Here is a 20274-nt window from a genome sequence, read left to right as displayed (position 1 = left end):
CGCACACGCATACGCACACGCACGCAGGCATGCAGGCACTCGCGTGCGCACGAGAAACAAAAAACAATACAGATAATGGTGTAATTTATTACTACTTACTCAGGTTGCAAACTCAACAGTCTCCACCCAGGATCTACTGGAATGAGTATTTTTCAGTCTGGGATTGAGTTTTACATATGAGTATACTATTAGGAAGTGGGATGTGTGTTTTTCTACAAAAGCATGTGGTTACTCTAAGAATGTCAACTAAAATGCGCTCTTCAAACACCCCTGCCTAAACTTCAAGAAATCTTGATTGACAATTGTTTTATCTGAAATAACTAGTATGAAGAACAATGTATTCAGGGATATAAAATAGGATTGATAATGGTCTTGGCTTTCTATTTATATGGTTTTCTTTTTCACCCACAATTAACTTTGATTAATGGGCAGTGTAGATGGGATTAGATTTCTCTTTCTATGTGTATGCATGTGCATGCATATGTGTATCTAAATTAAGGAACAGATTTTGAGTAATGGCTCTCTCTGGTTGTGTATTTCTTTCCTCTTCTTAAAAGTAGAATCCTTGCTCATTAAAAGGAAGCTACACTTTTACTTGCTGTCTGAAAACGACTTTTCTTCTATGGGTTGATAGATGAGAATGCTATTTGATCACCATTCATTTATTCATTCATTCACTTGGTCCTTGCTGATAGAGAAACTTTGTGTCAAGTTGGCGATGCTTCTTCATTGAGAAATTAAAGAAATTAAAGTAAAAAAAATCACTTTGTCTCATCAATAAATTGAAAAAATGTTTATATGTGTAAAAAACCATGAAAAATAGACTATGTGGAAGTGTGTGTGTGTGTGTGTGTGTGTGTGTGTGTGTGTATGTGTGTTATGAGCATCAAGAAGTATTCAGGAAAACCTCTAGAAAATAAATGACACTCAGGCTATATGACAGTGTGGTAGACTTTGTTAATGTCTTTCGACCAAAAATCATAATCAAAATTTGAGTGTTGTTATTAATATATAAATATATTGAAGATATTTTGTTTCTGTTTTTATCCAGGCCTATAGAATTTTTTTTACATTAAAAGTTTTATTATTTGTGATGAATCAGGATAACATAATGAAGTCCCAATTTTTACCAAAATGCATTACTGATGTCTTCATATATTTTATGATATTTTCCTTAATTTTCCATGTTATTAGAAACAAACAAATGAAAAAGCAATGAAGTCAGCGAGCTATCAGAGAAATCTGCAATTTATAGCACAAATTTTATTTGACTAGTTTTGAATTCCACAGCATGAGAACATAGGCCCAGAGGGAGCTAGAAAAGTATTAATCAAAGGATGATGGAATATTGGCTTTTAGGTCCAGGATTTCAAATCCTTGTGGTGAAAAGGGAGAAATGGGCTGCCTTATACATCCAGGTTTAGTGGGAGAGGCCAATGACACTCACCCAATTTTGCTTTAAATAACAAATACTTTCTGTGTGTCCTGTGTCATTTAATGCCTTAACATTACTTTTCTTAGAAATATGAGTCACTTTGGGTGAATTTCTAATTTGAAAAGATGCCACATTTTAGCCCACCTGTGGGGACGTCTGGTCCTTGTGGTGTGATCAGGGTACCACTAGCAGGCTGCAGATGAATGGTGGACAAAAACAAGACTGGAAGAGGCACTTCTTGCCCTCTGTTGGTACCTTGGGCTGAGAATGAGTGTCCTGGCACTACCAGCTATTTCTGCCTGCATCCACTTTGACCAAACATTCCTTGTTAGAGGAAATTTCTTTTTCTAGCTGGAGCCATTAATAGCCTTTTTGTTGAGTTTGAACTCTCTGCAAATAGACATGGTAGTGATGTTGAGAGACTGGGTCACCTTTGACTCTCTTTAGGGCCTGAAAGATGGCTCAGCTGTTGTGAGTACTTACTGCTCTTGCTGAGACTTGGGTTTCGTTCCGAGCACTCACATGGCAATTTATACTTATCTATACTTCCCGTTCCAAACAATCTGATGCCTCCTGCTGGCATCCACAGGCACTACATACATGTGGTGCATATATCTACATGAAGGGGAAATACTCATACACATAAAACATAAAATAAATCTTTGAAAAATATACCCAGCTTTAGCCATCTATATAATCCCATGGACTTTCTCTTCTGGGTGTTGTTGTGAGTTCTTCTCTAGTTAGGGACGAACCAATACTCAGCCCTGGTGTTCTTATAAAGATGAAGATGCTCTCTTTCCTATGGGTAAAAATGTAATGCAGAGTGAAGCAGGGTTCTGCAGTCAAAACAAGTCTTCCTAATTCACCACTCAGGTCTGACTCATGACCTCACCCGAAAGATCGTGTGTACCTTTTAGTGTACATAACTGGAAATGGCACCTGGTGACACACTTTGGGCCAGATGTGGGCCTGTCAATATCTGTCATGAAAGAAGACTTGGAACTCTGATCTGCAACAGTCAGGATCCTTATTTTTCTTCTCTTTCCCCTCATCTCTCTTATATCACATCATAACATATTTTCGTCAGGCTTTAAACTTGCAACCTCCTAGAGTTGAGATGTCAGCTGAGTGACACTGTTCCTGCCATGAACTGTGGTCTTCACCACTCCAGGTAGAAGGAAGGTAGCAAGTTCATCTTGGGATAGATCTATTCCTCAAAAGCCAAGACTGAAATGGTGTTGAGGGCTTTCTTTGTGTCTTTAACTACATCATTCTCTTCTTTGGAAGACAAGAGTGAGCAGGTGGGTGGAGCCATGGTACAGAGGAGAGTTGAAGCTTTTTCCCAATACTTCTTGCAGTTTTATAGTGGGAAACATGAAGAGAAAGAAAATCAAGAGCATTTCTGTAACACTCTAGTCAACCAGCTTAGGTTGGGCCCTTGAACACTCATGTTGACTATATAACTGTTCTAACTGATTTTAATGTGATCCTCTAGAACCAAGGTTCTTGTAGAAATAGGGATGAGGACACCCACTGGGATTTCCACATTCATTTTCATAATTCCTGAAGTGAAATTCAAAGCTCTGGTTCCTTTGCCATGACACTCGAGGTTCATATAACCAAGTGTGTGATGGAATGTTCAGCCACATTATTTTTTATGCTTTCCCGTAAATCTGTGCTTCCGGCTCATTGAGCTCCTGGCAGTTGCGCAAACATTCATCTCTGAGCTCCCTTTTGTCATCATTTTAAGTGTTTTATTCTGACAAGTATCTCCATTCATTACCTGGATAAATATAACTGCATTTTCACAATTCAGCTTGGGAAAGTTTAGGTCTTGGTAGGTGCCTTCACTGAGTGGTTGATTCATGCTCATGTTCAAGGTGGGTTTGGTTTATCCCAACATTTCTTTTATAATTTCAAGCTTATCTGCTAGGATGATGAACCCATCTTTCATCTCTACATGTTCGCATCGTAGTACTCAGCAGACAGTCATCAACTGATAAGCACTGTTGAAACTTCTTACATTAGTCCCTTCCCTAATCAGTGTCATAGCTCTGATATTTGTTAAATGGTAAATGTTTATCAGAATAAATTATTTCCTTGTATAGAAATATTGGTAATATTTTGGTGATATTGGCAGAATGTGTTTCTCACTAAACAATACTTTGGTTTTCTGCTACCAACATTCTTTTGAAATACAAGTAAACTGACTTTAGTAAATTTTCCCTAGTATTTGTGTAATAGTTCCCCAAGAGTAGAAAAAAGTTATGTCTTGTAGTTCAAATTCTGGAAAATCAATTTTTAATCATTTCTAAACACTCATGAAGAGAGATATTTGTGCTGGTCCAAACAATTTGAGGGGTGTTATTAGGAACCGAACATATTTATATTTAGTTACATGTTGAAACAAATATTAAAGACAAAAGTAAGCTTCTGTAGGAAATAGAGACCATGTTATGTTAAGCGGCTTTGAACGGCACCCTGAAATGTTTACTGAGTAGGTGTTACATATTTAATAAAAAAATTACACAGTCTGTAAGAATTAGATATCAGAGACTTCATTTGTTAAATTTAGGCTAATGTAGAGAGGGAACATTTGTTTGTCCCTTTAACTCACCTTTAATCCACTAGGAAGAATTGTCTAAGTGTTGTGGGCTATAAAGTTATTTCTTGTTTATCTCTGGGCTCAAATTTGTTCAATCTGGTAAAAATATTTGAGTGGTGCGTATGACAACTTGGGGACTGAGAAATGTGGTGTGAATTATAAAGATTGGATTCTTAATCTAAGTAAAACCTTCACTGTTGGACGGTCTTTCCCAGCTCATGAAGGTCTTACATTCACAGGAAAATGTCTTTATTCATTTATCCTTAGACACACACACACACACACACACACACACACACACACACACACGGCATCTATTTTATTGTGACTATCCTGTCCATGAGAACAATGTCTATTTACAGATGCTTGAACATGCCATAATTTTATAGCTTATTTTGGGAATGACTTGAAGACTAGACTGGAAATATGTTTCTGTTATGGTTCTTGAATATGTCTTGTATTAGCTACTTGTCCCCCACTCCAACAAGAGCAAGTCAAAGGAGAAAGCATTTGTTCTGGCTCATAGTTCAAAGGTACAACCGTCTTGGTGTGGGAGTCATGGTAGCCTGAAGCAGCTGGTCATAGTGCATCTGCAGTCAATAACCAGGGGATGGTGAATGCTGTGCTCAGCTCATTTTTTCACATTATTAAGCATAGTACTCCACCATATGGAGCACTACACTGTATGGCAGGCAGACCCCTGGAGCTGAGGGCCAAACCAGGGCCTTGAAAGTGCTAGGCAAGTGCTTTACCACTGAGCTAAATCCCCAACCCTGAGAAGAATATTCAAGGCAAAGAGAACAGTAGTGAAAAAATACTTGAGTGAGAGATGTGGAGATAGACACAAGAATCAACTTTACATAGCCATGGTTGGTTGAACCAAGAAATACAAATAAGAGGCCAAAAAGCTCAGAGTCTAAAGATGTCAGATCCTAGTAGGCAGGAGCCGCTGTACTTTCCATATTCTTAGCTTCAATATCATCTGAACAGTTTTCAATCTGAAGCTCCTTCTTCAAATCCATCTTGGGCCATTGTTAGACTTGTGTTTTGTGTGTTCTCAAAGTGGAATCATGGGAAAGTGTATTCTAGCCACAGAAATGACATGACGTGATTAACATTTTAATGATGAAGGGAATGAAAAATCATTTATATTTTTTCCCCACAGAAACAGAAAGTAATGTTATCAGCAGTGTGAGTATAGATGAAAAGATGCTGGAGGTGGAGATATAAGGAGGAGAATGGAGATCAAGGACCAGAATGGTAATTTGAGATTGATAAGCTCCTGGTTGTGACCTTAGAGTGAGTGGTTGAAATGAGACAACACACACCTGAGGAGAGAGGCCTCGAGGTGTGCCTGCAAACGTTTGTCTTGATTGCATTAATTGAGATGGGAAGACACGTCCACTATGGGTGGTGCCATTCCCTGGCTAGGACCTGAGACTGTATAAGTGAAAAGGAGAGCTGAGCAGCAGCAACCATTCATCATGATTCTTGAATGTACTTACGATATGACCAACTGCTTCAAGTTCCTGCTGCTCTGACTTCCTTACTACGTCTTTTCTCCACTAAATTACATTTGTCAGAGTACTGTATTACAGGTTCAGCGAAAGACACTAAGGTAGTGATGGCTTCATTGTTGTGCACAAAGAGCAAATTGTGATCTGTGGTTGCATTCGTTTATTATTATTGAACATTTTCATTTGATTTGAAAAGTCTGTATGTTACAGTCAGAATAATGAAATGTTGTAGTTTAACAATTTTTTTTTCTCCACTGTATCAGTTGGTCACCCTGCCACCTGAAATCTAGGCCATGCTCACTTGGAAGGAATTGTGTGCACATGTTAGTAGAGGACACATTTTGTTCTTCTCTCGTGACTCATCCAGACTAGAAGATGAAAGGATGAGAAACCAGACTAAATGTGGTCTTAAATGTTATTCATTATAAATTCCTTGGAAAATAACTCTATTCCTTTAACAGAGATGATTTTTTTTGTAGTCATCAAGTAAACAATTTCCTTACCAGGAAGGAAGGGGCAATCTATGTTTAATTCTGAAGAACTCATTACTGGATATCTCCAGAGAGGACTCAGAAAGCTGATGGAAGTGGTTGGAAACCAGAGTGAGTAGCCAGAGACCAGTGTCCAAGTATCTGGATAAATGGATCCAGAAAATGAGAGACACCGTAATATAATAATAATTCTACCAGAGATGAGAAACGGGTTGAAAGGGAAAGGAGCCATTTATTAACTAACTCCAGTGTGCTGAAAACTGCTGAGTTGCTTTTAGAGAGTGAGAAAGGGTCTTGGACTAAGGTTTTGTTAGGGTCATCTACAGCCAGGGTAGATGGACAGAGCTGGTGGCCTGACACCCATGTGCATACAAGGGAGCACTAATGGACTCAGTGGTTTTAAAATCAAAAGGGAGAGAACATGATGTTGGTAAGGGAATGGAGGAGGTTTGGGAGGAATTGAAGGGTAGTAGGGAATAGATATGATCTAAATATGTTATATCCATGTATGGAATTACCAATGAATAAAAAAAAAGAAGTGATTTATGTAGATAATCCAGAGGTGATGTTAGCAAGAGCCAATGATATGTAGCCTTGATTCAAAGTCAACACAATATGTTTCTAAGCAGTACATTTTCATTACTGGAAAGTCCAGTAATTCCAACGATTCATATTTAATTTCTAAATCTGGAATGCTGCAGGCATTACCCATGGTGCTCTAATCCCTCCTCCATACTTCCTGTTTCTTGTCCTAACTCTCATTAGCCAATGAGTTCAGGTTCCTTACCGACCCACCCTGGATGGAATGTGCTACTTACTTCAAGAGTCAGGGAAAATGATTTATCAACTCTATTGGAATCAACCATTTTCCTTCAACATGTTTGTGTGAGCACGACAGTCTCCATCTTTGTTTTACTGTCTAGGAAGCTTTAACTAGGAAGCACAGACATGAAATTACCCTTTAAATCCAGCAAACTGAGCTGAACTCAATTCTAAGTTATTTCACGTTGTTTTAGGATTGATGTTACATTAACAAATGAAATTTCCTTCTTGAGTGAAGCACTCTTAACTTTTCAGCCATTTGGGCCATTTATATAATGTAATTTCATGACTGTTTCTTAAGCAATGAAAACTGCAAGAGTCAAAATTACTTTAAAAATAAGTACAAGAGGACATTCTGAATTACATTGTGGTGTCTCGCATATTGGATTATGTGATGATTTTTCTTCAGGAATGTTTGAAATCTTGTCTGGGATATAAAAATATACATTCAGATTAAATATTCATTAGTATATTTTACAGTGGAAAATATGTCAAATGTACTTAAATGGTTATTCAACTTGCATAAGTCTCTTAACTTCTTTTTAGATGATTTCTTGCCAGAGGGGCTGAAATTAAGTCAGAAATTCAGATTTCTTTAACTGCTTCAAGTTAAATACTTGAAGTTGTAGGTACTTGGCTCTTGGTCGTGACAGAGATTTTTAGAGGTTATAGTGGTATTTTATGTCTCAAAATATGTTGAAATTATGTTATGTTAAAATGTTGTTGTGAGATTGTTCCAAAGGGAAGAGATTTAATGAGCATGCTACTTAGCTAATCAACTTGCTTCTGCTGAATATTTGTTCTCCAAGCATGGTGGGTGGAATGATATATCCTTCATATTCTGAGGCATTTGAGTCCTTAGTCCCCGCTACATCCCTATTGTTGATGGGCAGTATTCATATTGGACTCAAAGCTTCGTATGTCATGCAGAGTGTGTGGGTGTTAAAAAAACATTCTTTAAGCATTTTGACCTTTTCTTTCCAATTTCTGTTGTCTGTTTGAGTGTTTGTCGACATGATTTATGGGCTTCAGTTAATCTTGGAACAGATTTTGGTATGTATTCGGGTTCTGGGACTACAAATAGTCTGTCACTGAATTGGAATATTGCATATAATATCATTTTTATGTGAAGAAACGAAACCAGAAACCAGAAACCAGAAAAAAACCCTCCAAAAATCATGACTATATAAGACTTTATATGAAAGAACCTAATGAAATCTTTATTTATTTATTTATTTTTGCATTATGTAGCTTGAATGATTCACATGTTTCCATTATTTTATTACAAACTGCTGCCATCTTAGGGCTCTAGCTGGTCCTGATCAACAGAGGTCATCACAATTGGACTTGGACTTGTTGGATTTTGAAATTCCCTCTTGGAAGGAGAGGACTAGTAAGGAGCATGAGCCCCCCTCCTGAGTACCCAGGCAGCTCTCCCAGTGAGCTATTTGCAATTTTGCATGTGGTCTTATGGTCTAGGGAAGGAAGGCCATAGGTAGGGAGGGACTCTCGGAGGGAGGGTGCCATCTATGCAGCCATGGGTAGAGGATCATTCCTACTGGTTGAAGACATTCTAGTGAGGTTGCTTTAAGGCATCCTCTCTTGCATTTAACCATCACCCCTCGTTCTGTAAGTGAATCTCACTGGTTTCCTACATGAATCTTGGTAGCATCGTACCTTGGTCTCTCTTAAGGACTTTGATTGGGAAGGCATTCGTTGCATCTTTCCCACAGAGACATTTTTAGTGATAGGTGCTGATCGTTGGTAAGGGTTATTCTGTCAATGATTGATTTGTATATTTGCAGAAGCCACAGAGTTGTCATATATAGTTTGTTTAGAGTGATAGTGGTCAATGGCTTACGTATATGCTACATAGGTGTGATGTATATTATATATTTATGTTATAAGATATATGTAGTATGAATTAGGTCATACACACATAAACCATAATATTTTCATATTTTAATAAACAGAGATAAACTTCTACTTATAATTTTCTAAACAGAGACAAACTTCTACTTATAACTTTCTAATACTGTAGCTTATAACCACGAAGAAATCAGTTGTTGGTACTTATCATTTCCTTTGCCATCTGTTTTTCTATTTTACAGGATGTGAATAATGCAAAGGAACTATCTGTAGATGTAAGGGGGACTAGGTCATTAAAGGGACTTAGTCAAAAAGTTCAGCTGAAAAAGGCAAAGAGAAGGAGCATGGAGTAAGTATTATGAAATCAGAAAATCAATGTGTCCTGTTCACATTGCCAAATTCCCTAGGCTTCTTCAGTAACTCTGAAACAAAACACAGTGCTGTTTGCTTCCAACAAAGGGACAGTTTCCCTCTGCTTTTGTTCCACTTTTCTGTGTCAAAGGGCCTTTGAGGGCCAAGGTCATGTCTACACAAGGTGCGCTGACAGCTCCCACAGAGTCCACCACTTAGTGTTGACTGAATAGACTGAGAGCAGGAGTGAGTGGCAGGTGGTAGGAGGGAGAGGTCTAGGTGTTCTTTAAATATCAGAACCTATTATAAAAAAATCTAGCTGAGACATTTAAAATCAACATATGATACATATTATTTTCATCAATTAGAAAAGAATTTTAAAATCAACGGACGATTTTAAATTAATCTAAATTAAAGCATTTGCAATTGAGATCCCCTTAGGAACTGGACTTCTCAGAGAATTGGCTTTCTAAACCAGTGGGGACTAAATACAACATGACTGTGTTTTGTAGCTCATGCCTATTTACATCAACCAGCATGGAAACTGGGGGCATAAATGTATCTTAGTGCTGTGTCTAACAGTGGCAATATTATTCCCTTGATGTAATCAATATAGGGCAGATCTGATGTACCCAGGTTGAATTTTTGGTTCCTTTATAAAGTCAAGACAGACACATATGAATATCTGTGTTTATTAGTAAACAATTTGAATGGTACAGATGCTAGAAGTCTGCCCTGTGAGACCAGTGATATATCTTTCATTTCCTGGTTTCTCAGCATTAGAGATGTGGATGGAAGACTCTTATTCTCAGACTCAAGGGATGGTCTAGATCACTTCTGCTGTGTTCACGTCTGTTTATTTGAGAGAGAGAGAGAGAGAGAGAGAGAGAGAGAGAGAGAGAGAGAGAGAGAGAGAATGTGTATGTTTGTGAGGGGGGGGGGTTTAAACCCATCATAAAAGGTTGTGAAATATGTGTATAAAATATCTGTCCCTCCACTAACTTTTATTGACAATTTCTGCAAATTAAAATAAAAATATAAATAGGTGTAATATATCCTAGTGATAGTGCATAAATATCACAAAATATCTCAAAATTACATTGTGTGTGTGTGTGTGTTGGGATGCAAGCCACAGTGTGCACATAGAAGTCAGAGGACAACTTGGTAAGAGTAGGTCCTCTCTTTTCCCCATGTCATCCTGGGGATGAAACTCAGGTCATCAGGATCAATGGCAAGCCCATTCATCCACCAAACCATCTTACCAGCTCCATTAAATCACAATACACCTTTATATTAAGATGAATATTGATTTATTACAAGATAACTTCTCAGTTCTGGCTGTGTTACTTACGGCTGAAGAGAGTAATATGATGAAGCCTTCCTTTACAAGTGTGCTTAGACAAGTAGCATTGATTGTTACAGAAAAATCCAAGATTAGAAATGGCAACAAGAAATTCTACAGTGATTTTACGAAGAAATTGTCCCTTAATGGACCACCATTTATAAAAATCAAAGTAATTTCATATAGGATCCTGTACATCTTTTCAGAGAAATTATGTATATTTGTTTATTCTAAAGACAAGATCTCATGCTGTGTATAATCTTAGGTTGGCTTCTGACTTGCAACCCTCTTGCTTTAGTTCTTGAGTGCCGGGATCACAGACATGCACTACCAGGTTCAGCTGGAAATTTATTTTTGTTAGCAGCTAGTTTTCCGAAAGCAGGATACTCTAAAACCTCTTCTGGAAGGAAGAACAATTTCAGAATGAGTCTCACCACCACAGGGGCTTCTTATATTTTAAAGGATGGTAATAGTTGTAGCCCTTCCTGGGAGAGCATAAGAACATATGGAAAGGGTTGAGTGGGACCCTAGATATTCAAGTATACCTTAGAAATCAGATATAGTTGCTTTGAAAGATGTCTTTTTGAAATGATGCATCTCTAAAGTGAATGACATAAATAACCCATTTTGAACATGCTGAGGGTGAATTTCAGAGCAGGCCATACAAAGAAACTAAAGCTTTTTGTAACTTTTGTCAAGGAATTATACTTTCCATGAAAAAAAAATCATTCCTCAGCCATAGTCAGGAAGATACTACAAACCAGATTCTTAAAGCTGGAGAAGTCATTAACCCATCGTAAGCCTGCCCAGACCCAAGGCAGACAGTGTGCTTTTCTCAGAAAGCATGCAATAGTTGGCAAGGAAGGGAGTTGATTTTTGGAACTAAGATTTAGACAGATCTTGATTTCAACGTATGCGCACAAGCAGCATTGGTTCCTGACTTAAGCCTGAAAGACCAGATTGTGTTGTTAAAATTCCTTCCCATGGGGATACATACCAATGTCTACCCCAACCCCTAAGGGCTCATCGACAAACTGAGGCACAATCTTGCCCAAATGAGATTCCTTGTTCCACTCTAGGAAACTAATGAGTTTATTGATCTTCCTTACAGAGCATAGTGAGGGTTACTTAATGAGTATGGGTGCTCCTCCTACAATAGGCTGCACCAGGAAAGCCTTTACCCAGTAGGGGCAAGGGCTCTTCCATAGCTGCATAGATGGAGCCCCCTCTCCTCGTCTTTCCCAGTCTATAGCTCCTCCCTGAAGCCATATGTGATTAAGAAAGAGTTGCATACAATCAGTGGTGGGGAGGCTGGGTACTCAAATGTCTTGTAACTCTCCCCACCCCTCTAAGAGGAAGTATGGGGTGATCTTTTGCAAGGAGGTACAGCTGAACTCCCCAAATGCAGTTGCTTGGATCTGCAGATAGTTATCCACCACAGACCTCTAACTGCCACCTTCGTGGACTTACTAAAGAATGCATCCGTTCATCCATTTAACAGATTTTTATCTAGTAGCTAAAGTGCTGTGAGTCTTGCTCAATTTGCAGAATCCTACCCAATGAAAGTACCGTCTACAGAGTTTATGTATCTATGTTGTAATTATATATTCCATTTTACTAAAATGACCTAAATGAATTAAGTTAGTGCCACATGTCCTCAGTGTGGGAAGAGCTGGTCCTGTGGAACAGTTGAATGACACAGTGCTCTTAGATACTGGGAGGGGCAGCGGTGGACTGGCAAGATCAATAAAGGTATTAACATACAGTTGAGAGAGGGGTCAGTTTGGGTTCTTTAGCACTATGGTATATGATGAATTTCAAGTGACCAGAAATGAAGATGTGAGATTTTCTAACATGTGGAAATGACAAGTGATCAAAGAGACACCCCCCTTACTGAATTCTTTTGTACAGTGGAGATGCACTGATTGATCAATACTGTACCTATAAAGTGTGCAAATATTCTGTCATGATGAAAAAAAACTCACTAAATAAGGGGAGCACTTGCTTGCCCAGCTCAGTCTCATCAGAGCCGCCCACACTGTCCCATGTCAGAGCCACCCACAGTGTCCCAAACACCAAGACCATTATGTCACCATTGACTAGGTATCGTTTTTCCTTTTAGGATTGATTTAATTTTTATGTGTGTGGGTGTTTTTGCCTGTATTATATCTGTGTACCACATGTGAGCCTGGGGCCTGACGTGGTCAGATCTTCTGGAACCAGTGTTACAGATAATTGTGAGCAGCCAATTTGGGGGCTGGAAACTGATCCCTGATCCTCTGGAGGAGCAGCCAGTGCTCTTACCCACTGAGCCATCTCTCCAGCTCCTTGTTCGTGTGTCTTGGAAGGTAGCATAGGCTGATCTTAGACTTATTGTAATCTTGATTCGCTCCCCAAGCACTGAGAGTGCAAATTTGTTCAATCATACCTGGCCCACAATGGCTAGCTTTAATATGTATTTGTACCTACAATTCATGTTTCTTGTCAATCTAAAATAGTCATAAATACCATTTTGTTAGATTCACATGGTTTAGAGATATACATGCTTGATTGTATCATAGATGTAGTTTTAAATGCAAATTATATATTGAAAATTTATATTTTAAGGCTGGGAGGAGGGTTTTGTTCTTCAAAACTAATCTCGGTACATTTAGACATTGGAAAATAGAATATATATCTTTTGGTGTCTGAACACAGAGTCCTGAGTTTGAAATCCTTGGCTAGCCATATTAATTGAAATAAAATTCAGGGAAAAAATAGAACAATTTATTGTAACACAGGCCAAGAATGACTGAAAGTAAGTTAACTGCATTTTTCCATACCATTTATAAAACATCTTCATGACTCACAAGAGGAGCTTTTGTAAATCCACTGGGTCAAATAAGCATGACTCCCTAAGAGACATTGGGGTCCAGTCGTGTGACAGGGTATCTGTGGAGGGACATCAGGGGAGTTTGTATTTGATCTGAAACCTGTGTTGGTCTGCCTGAGGCTGACCCCAAGTCCGCACTGTTCTCCATCCCAGCTGTTGCCCAGGAGGTAATGGAGCTGGAAGCCAGAGTCTCCCCAGCCAGACTTTTTCTTTTTCCTGGCCCACCGAGGCTACCATTCATTCCAGTTCAGTGAAACATGACTGAGTTTTCATGTCAAGACTTCTGACTTTACTGGAAAGAGAAATTGGACAGATGTCCTGGCCGTTCTCAGACACTTACTAAACTGGAGTCCACTGAAGTCAGAGAGGTCAGAAGCCACCCCACCCATTTCCAGCTACAGCCTGTGTGCTGTGTCCTGTGTACCCTGATACTCCTGTTCAGGTAGCTAGACATGTCAGTGAGGAGGGGAGGGATACAGCACATTTGCAAATACTCGTGACAAACTAAGGGGTTTGAACGGTTTCCATTACTCCTTGGGTGTTTGTCTCAGTGCACATGTGTCTTCTAAAGAACACAGGAGGCCAGATGCTTCTGTGGGATGTGATGATGGAGACAGAGCTTGGAACTCCCATTCTGCCATGATAATGGGCACAACATGTAGTCAAACCTAAAAGGCACAGGCCATGATATCTTTACTGACTCCCAACTGCCTTACATCTTTAGGGTGTTGTTCTAAACCTTTATAAAGCATCCCCTAAGAACCTTTAATTTAACAAATTTGGCATGTTGCTGAGTGCTGGGAGGAGAGTGATGGGCTACAGTGCTGTGTCCTCATGAGATTTTCTGTTTTCTATGAGACTGGCATACCACAGTCACACAAACAATTAATCACACTGGAATCAAGAATACACAAAGAAAACCGTAAGGACCTCCAGCTATGGCAATGAGGCCATTGACTTCATTCTTTGAAGAATGTAGCCTCACATGTGGAAGACTGGTTTCTGGAATATGAGAAAAAAAAATCTAGAAGACACACAGGCTCTGGGAAGATAAGGATGCATTAGTACCTGGCTGATGTGTGGCTCTGTTTATTTTCCTTTTCCTTTGCCGTAGTGGTGCCCTCCTGGCCATCATTGTGTGGTTACATTCCTATTCTCCAAAATGGCTGCAACATAGTATTAGTCTCTGAGTGAGGCATGTAGCTTGTGGGGTAAACCCTTCTGTTAATGCAACTTCAGAATGTCTTCTTTCATAGCGCTATAACTTTATGACAAAAGTTGGATACCCCTAGAGATGTACTGTCCGCCATATTTATGATGTAAGCCGAGCATATGCCCTGTTATTTCTGTTTGCCATATTAACCTATTAACCATATTCTCATTGACCTTGAGCTAAGCATGCCCTAAATTATATCAACCGTCTTTACTTCTGAAACTATGACTTTAGTCCGCTCAGGGATGTGCCTGCCTCTAATATATTTTCCTGCTCAAGCATGTATAGGCTTCCTGAATAAAATCCCTTCGATGGATTCCTTTGTCCTCATTGTTTTCAGGTGTGTGTGCATTCTGCTTTGCATTCACCAAGAAGCGAACCTATTGTGTTTGGTTACAATAGCACTCACATAGTCTAACTTCCTTTGTTTCCAGGCTGAGGTGGAGAAATCTTATGTGCTAAGAACATTTGGAGGCTCATTGTTCAACCCATAGGGTACTTGTGAGTATGGAATGCTTTTGGATTACTTTTCACCATTTTGAACTGCATGCCAAAGAATGGATGACTTAGAGACAGACTCTGGGGACTTGAAGTCCATTTGCAGGGTGTCAGCATGGTGCAGGCTCTTCTGCCTCACATAGAACAAGACCTTTTGCTCCGTTTACACAGAGCTGAGTGTGGGGAAACCTTGCTAAGCTAGGCCTCAGTCTACCATGACTGGATAGCTCATTTGAGCTTGGTGCAAATTGCAGGAGTCCTTTTACCATCAGGGCTTCCCCTTCTCTGACATTGTCTGGGAAGCCCAACTTCCCACACCCTCTATCATAGTCCTTGGCTGACCTACAAGATCAACTTTCTCCCCTACCTCTCCTGCCCTCCCCCCTCCATAACAACCTGCCCAGCAAGTACCTGGGATTTCTGCGATACCTCTCCATACAAATGTATTCACAGAACTTTAGCTAATGATTTTCATTTACCCTGAAAACTCCTTCCCACTCTCCAAGGTCCATATATACCCCTGGTTCACCTTGAATAAGTGTATGAGTACAGTCCACCCAAATAAAGTTATGCACACGAGCTAAGATTGTCTAAGCTGTTTCATTGAAAATTGTGAGAGAAGGCCTTCGCCTACAACATTATGAACTAACCAGTACCCCGGAGCTCTTGACTCTAGCTGCATATATATCAAAAGATGGCCTAGTCGGCCATCACTGGAAAGAGAGGCCCATTGGACTTGCAAACTTTATATGCCCCAGTACAGGGGAACACCAGGGCCAAAAAGGGGGAGTGGGTGGGCAGGGGAGTGGGGGTGGGTGGATATGGGGGACTTTTGGTATAGCATTGGAAATGTAAATGAGCTAAATACCTAATAAAAAATGGAAAAAAAAAGATTTGACTAACAATAAAAAAAAAAAAAACACTGTAACACTGATTCTCACAGAAGGCCTTCTCCCTCTCCTCTTCCCCAGGCACTCGCTCCCAGCTGGACCAGGATCCTGCAGAACCCTACCTGTTCTGGACTCTGATTCATCCTTTATCCAGGTGTGCAGGGACATCTGGACACCCTGAGAGGAAGGAAGTGGAGAATGAGAAACCAAAGCTGGATTCCAAATGCATATCAGAGTTGAGCAAGAAAGGAGAGATTTCTAAGTCTTTGTAATGAAGGCACTAATCTCATTCATGAGGACTCTGATGAACTAGTTACATACTGGAACTTACCATCACCTGAAGGGTCAGGATTTCAATGGATGAATATTAATTTATATGCCAGGTGTACGATGTATGCTTTTATGTGCCTTTAGATTTATGAAGAAACTTTTAGCCACTCCCCAATATAATTCTCTAAGAGGATCTGCATATCTGTGGTGGGCCATTGGACATTATAGTTTCATTTATACTATAAGGCACCTTTTCCTGATTGGCTCATCCTAATTAATATCACTGTTGAATTTAGAGAATATGAGTTTTCATTCCTTTATAATGCTAGACAATTCCATACTAACAAGATTGCCTATATCAGGCTAGAACATTAGAGCAAACCGTTTATAATACAAATTCAAGAGAACCTTGGAAAAGGATACACTCAGAAAAGTGACGTAAACAGCATTGGGTCCACCATCTTTTGTAGTTGTGCAGTGGAAGTTCTTTCAGTTGGTTATCTGTGGAGGACAAGGATGCCTATGCTTATTTATACTATCAGTTTAGTGAACAAACCAAGTACTAGTTGCAAGAAGACAGCAACCTTGTTCTTCTTGTCAAATAGCTCTTTTCTGTGCCTGTAGCATGGGCAAATGCTTTGGTGTTTCTGTTTAAATAATTTAATATAATCACATTTCCTCATATGTGCACTTTTACTCCTCCTTCCAGTTCAGTGTGTTTCAGGCTGGGAAGTCTATAACGAGTCTACCATAGTGGGCACCCCCACCGCTCTCTCCTCTCTGTTCATTCTCCACTGGTTTGTTGTTGTTGTTGTTGTTTTATTTTGTTTCATTTGGAGACCATGGAACCACAGGCAAGAGGAGACAGAGTATAGGAAGATCTTCAGAGCTAGAGAGAGGATGGTCTAGTTGGTAAACTGGCTGTTCTACAACATGAGGATCAGCTCTGGATACGGCAGTTATTATCTGTAACCCCAGCATTAAAAGCACAGAGACAGAGCTTTAAAGCTCATTGGCAAGTCATAACAGCTGAACTGACGAGATCCGGAATGATTCTGCTTCAAGAAAAAAGTGAAACGAAGAGCAACGGAGGAAGACATCTGATGTCAATTTCTGGGCTCCATACATGTACACATATGTACTCACACATGTAAATATGTGCATATGGATATGTGTATATGTACACACACACACACACATACACACACACACTCCTGTCACTGATATCTTTGTTTTTTGTCGTTTTTTGTTATGCAGTCTTTTATAGATCATTGAAGGTTTCCTTCTCACAGTATTTACTTGAATTGGTTGAGTAAAAAATTCTTTCTGTAAGTCCCTTGATTTGTATGGATGGACCTGAAGTCTCCAACTGGGGTCTCTCAACCCTCAAGGTCTTCCTTTTTTTTTTTTTTTTTTAAAAAGATTTATTTATTATTATACACAAGTACACTGTAGCTGTCTTCAGACACACCAGAAGAGGGCGTCAGATCTCATTACGGGTGGTTGTGAGTCACCATATGGTTGCTGGGATTTGAACTCAGGCTCTTCGGAAGAGCAGTTAGTGCTCTTACTCACTGAGCCATCTCTCCAGCCCAAGGTCTTCCTCTTTAGCAGACTCTGTCAAAATGACCCAGACCAGCTTCCTTCTCTGGAGCTTTCGTCTACCCCCAAAGAGGCTCACAGAGACTTCAAGTACAGGATATTCCTGACTCAACTTTTTTTGTTCTTGCTCTAATGCCCCGGACCAGTGGGAAAAGCAATGGATTTTCTGCTGATCATCTGTCAAATTCCAGTGAGTACTTACAAATGTATCCAAAATGAGTCTGTTGTATGGGATGACTGGGACATGAGAACAACTTAGAGAGGCCACCATATCCATTTAGCCCGTGGATGGATATGAATTGAAGTCAGAACACACAGCATACTCTCCCAGCCTACTTTACCTAGATAACCCAATCCTTTGCTTTAAGACCCCCAAAGGAGCTGATATTTATTTTAATTGCCTTTACTTCTCTAACTCAGCAGAACTTCTGAGAATACGGCAAGTGTCCCACATTATATACTATTACATTGTCTAAGCATGTTACTTCCCTAGGTCTGCTTTTTACAAAGTCTGGCTGTTCATTTAGAGGATTGTCTCTGATGGAGAAGCAGACCGATTGTAACCATCTCAGTGGGTTTGCTCATGACTTAGATGAGTAAATACTTATCAAATATTTAAGTTCCATAAAGGCAATAACAGGTGACATGGGTAGAAAAGTTAGACCAGAATAATTAGAACTCTGAAGGAATGGAGGTCTTGGGTCAGAAACATGTAGATTGATGAAATGCTTTATGTAAAAGTGAACGAGTAATGTAGCCACTGTTTCCAGCGTTGTGGTTTATGGAAGGATTGCATTGGATTGCATTGCACGCTCACCTGTTGGAGTCTGAAAAAGTGTTTCCTCCTGTTTATTTTAAATGATCCCTGCATTACTTAAAATACCTGCTGTAATAGAATGGTATGGAAATAATCATTCTGCTAGATTGCTTAGGGGATTATGACAAGGGGAAAAGCTGCCACATGTCAAGTACGTAATACAGTTTTTCCAAGTATTTTTGGTCTGTAGTTGGTTGGATCTGAATATGTGAAGGCCAAAGTCATGGAGAGCTGACGGTACACGTTAAATGCATACACTTAATTCTTCCAGGTTGACTCAGAACTCTGTTATTCAACCCTTTTCCCTCCCACTCCTTACCAGGCCCTGTAAGAGGATTTAAGAGTAAGATATCATGTGAATAAAGTGACGCTCAATGACACTCAGAAAGTTCAGTAAACAGGATCAGAGTCTGTCACTATAGCTATAAATCATGCAGTGGACCCTTGGCTGTTAATTTCTTCATGAAAGCTCCTGTTAGCTCAACATCCCACTTGAATCTAACCCCTAAAATTTAAACAATCAGTCATTTTAAAACCAACTCAAACTAGTTTACTTATAGTCATTTTGTGCCAGACTGCTTTTGAGGCAGAATAGACAGAAATGCAGCTAGTACTAGAATTCTGGGATTCAGAGATTTTTCAGTGGGATGTTTTTAAAGGCACCTGCCCCATAAGAGTTGCCTTGATCTCCTCTGCTTCTTCAGTATGATTGTGTTGGCACCCCTGGGCAGGTTGCTACTTGACGTTCTCCATGTGTGAACCTGTCCATGTCCTATAGAAGACTCCTATGTGCTATTTAATGTTTCCCATCTTACATTTTCTTTGGTAGCTTCTAAGTGCTGTAAACATTGTTCCCATAGGAGGCAGGCAAGTCTAGAGAGGAGACATATTTAGCTTATAAAAATATACACTAAGATATTATTATTATCATGATATTATTTCTCATTAAGACTTTAAGCAAGAGACGACATACTCATTTTTATCTGGTAGGACATTTACTCTGGTTATAGGATACCGAATGGGCTTAAGGGACAAAAAATGGAGGTGAAGATACTGTAGTCTTAATCAATGAAAGCAATGCTAGGGCAAGATCCAGGGAGAAGCCAGTTATGGGGTGTGGGGGTCAGCTGGAAGCTGGAGACTGGAGATTAGAGAGGTTAAAGACAGTGAAGCATCAAAGACTTCCATTGTGTTTATCCCAAAACTAGAATCATTACCTTGGGAGAAAGAAAATCTCACACACACACACACACACACACACACACACACACACACACACACACAGAGAGAGAGAGAGAGAGAGAGAGAGAGAGAGAGAGGCAGAGAGGCAGAGACAGAGACATAATCACAGAGATACACAGAGACAGAGAGGCAGAGAGAGACAGAGACAGACAAAGAAAGACAAAGACAGAGAGAGAACAAATGAGACAAGAGAAATGATAAAGGACAGCCTAAGAAAAGTGTTCTGTATAGGAAGAGTATATTTGAAACTCTTTGACACTCTTAGAGTGGACAAATGTTCTCAGAGGAGGGTGTTTTAGAATGAGATGTGGGGAATGAGAAGGCAGGATAGAGAGAATGGAGTGTTGGGAGGGAAAAATTAACACAACTTTTGGGGAGGGAAAATTTTGAAATAGTCATATGAAAACCTTCAACTGTAGAAACTTCCTAAAATGT

General features: G+C 39.6%; 1 long non-coding RNA gene across 3 annotated transcripts in view; it reads left to right on the top strand.

Moving 5' to 3' along the window:
• Positions 1-20274, top strand: part of Gm31154 — a 46329-nt gene that overhangs the window by 17904 nt on the left and 8151 nt on the right. For 2 of the 3 annotated variants that reach the window (XR_001783838.1, XR_867292.1), the window contains 3 exons: positions 14955-15021; positions 15990-16062; positions 17927-17970. This is a non-coding gene — a long non-coding RNA (predicted gene, 31154). Of the gene's footprint in view, positions 1-9006; positions 9092-14954; positions 15022-15989; positions 16063-17926; positions 17971-20274 lie in introns of those variants that run through there. The other variant, XR_375673.2, reaches the window with a different exon arrangement.

Source organism: Mus musculus, chromosome 3, assembly GCF_000001635.26.
Source record: "Mus musculus strain C57BL/6J chromosome 3, GRCm38.p6 C57BL/6J".
NCBI lineage: Eukaryota > Metazoa > Chordata > Mammalia > Rodentia > Muridae > Mus > Mus musculus.
Note: the sequence above shows the minus strand (reverse complement) of the source record. Positions and strands in the feature narration are given on the sequence as shown.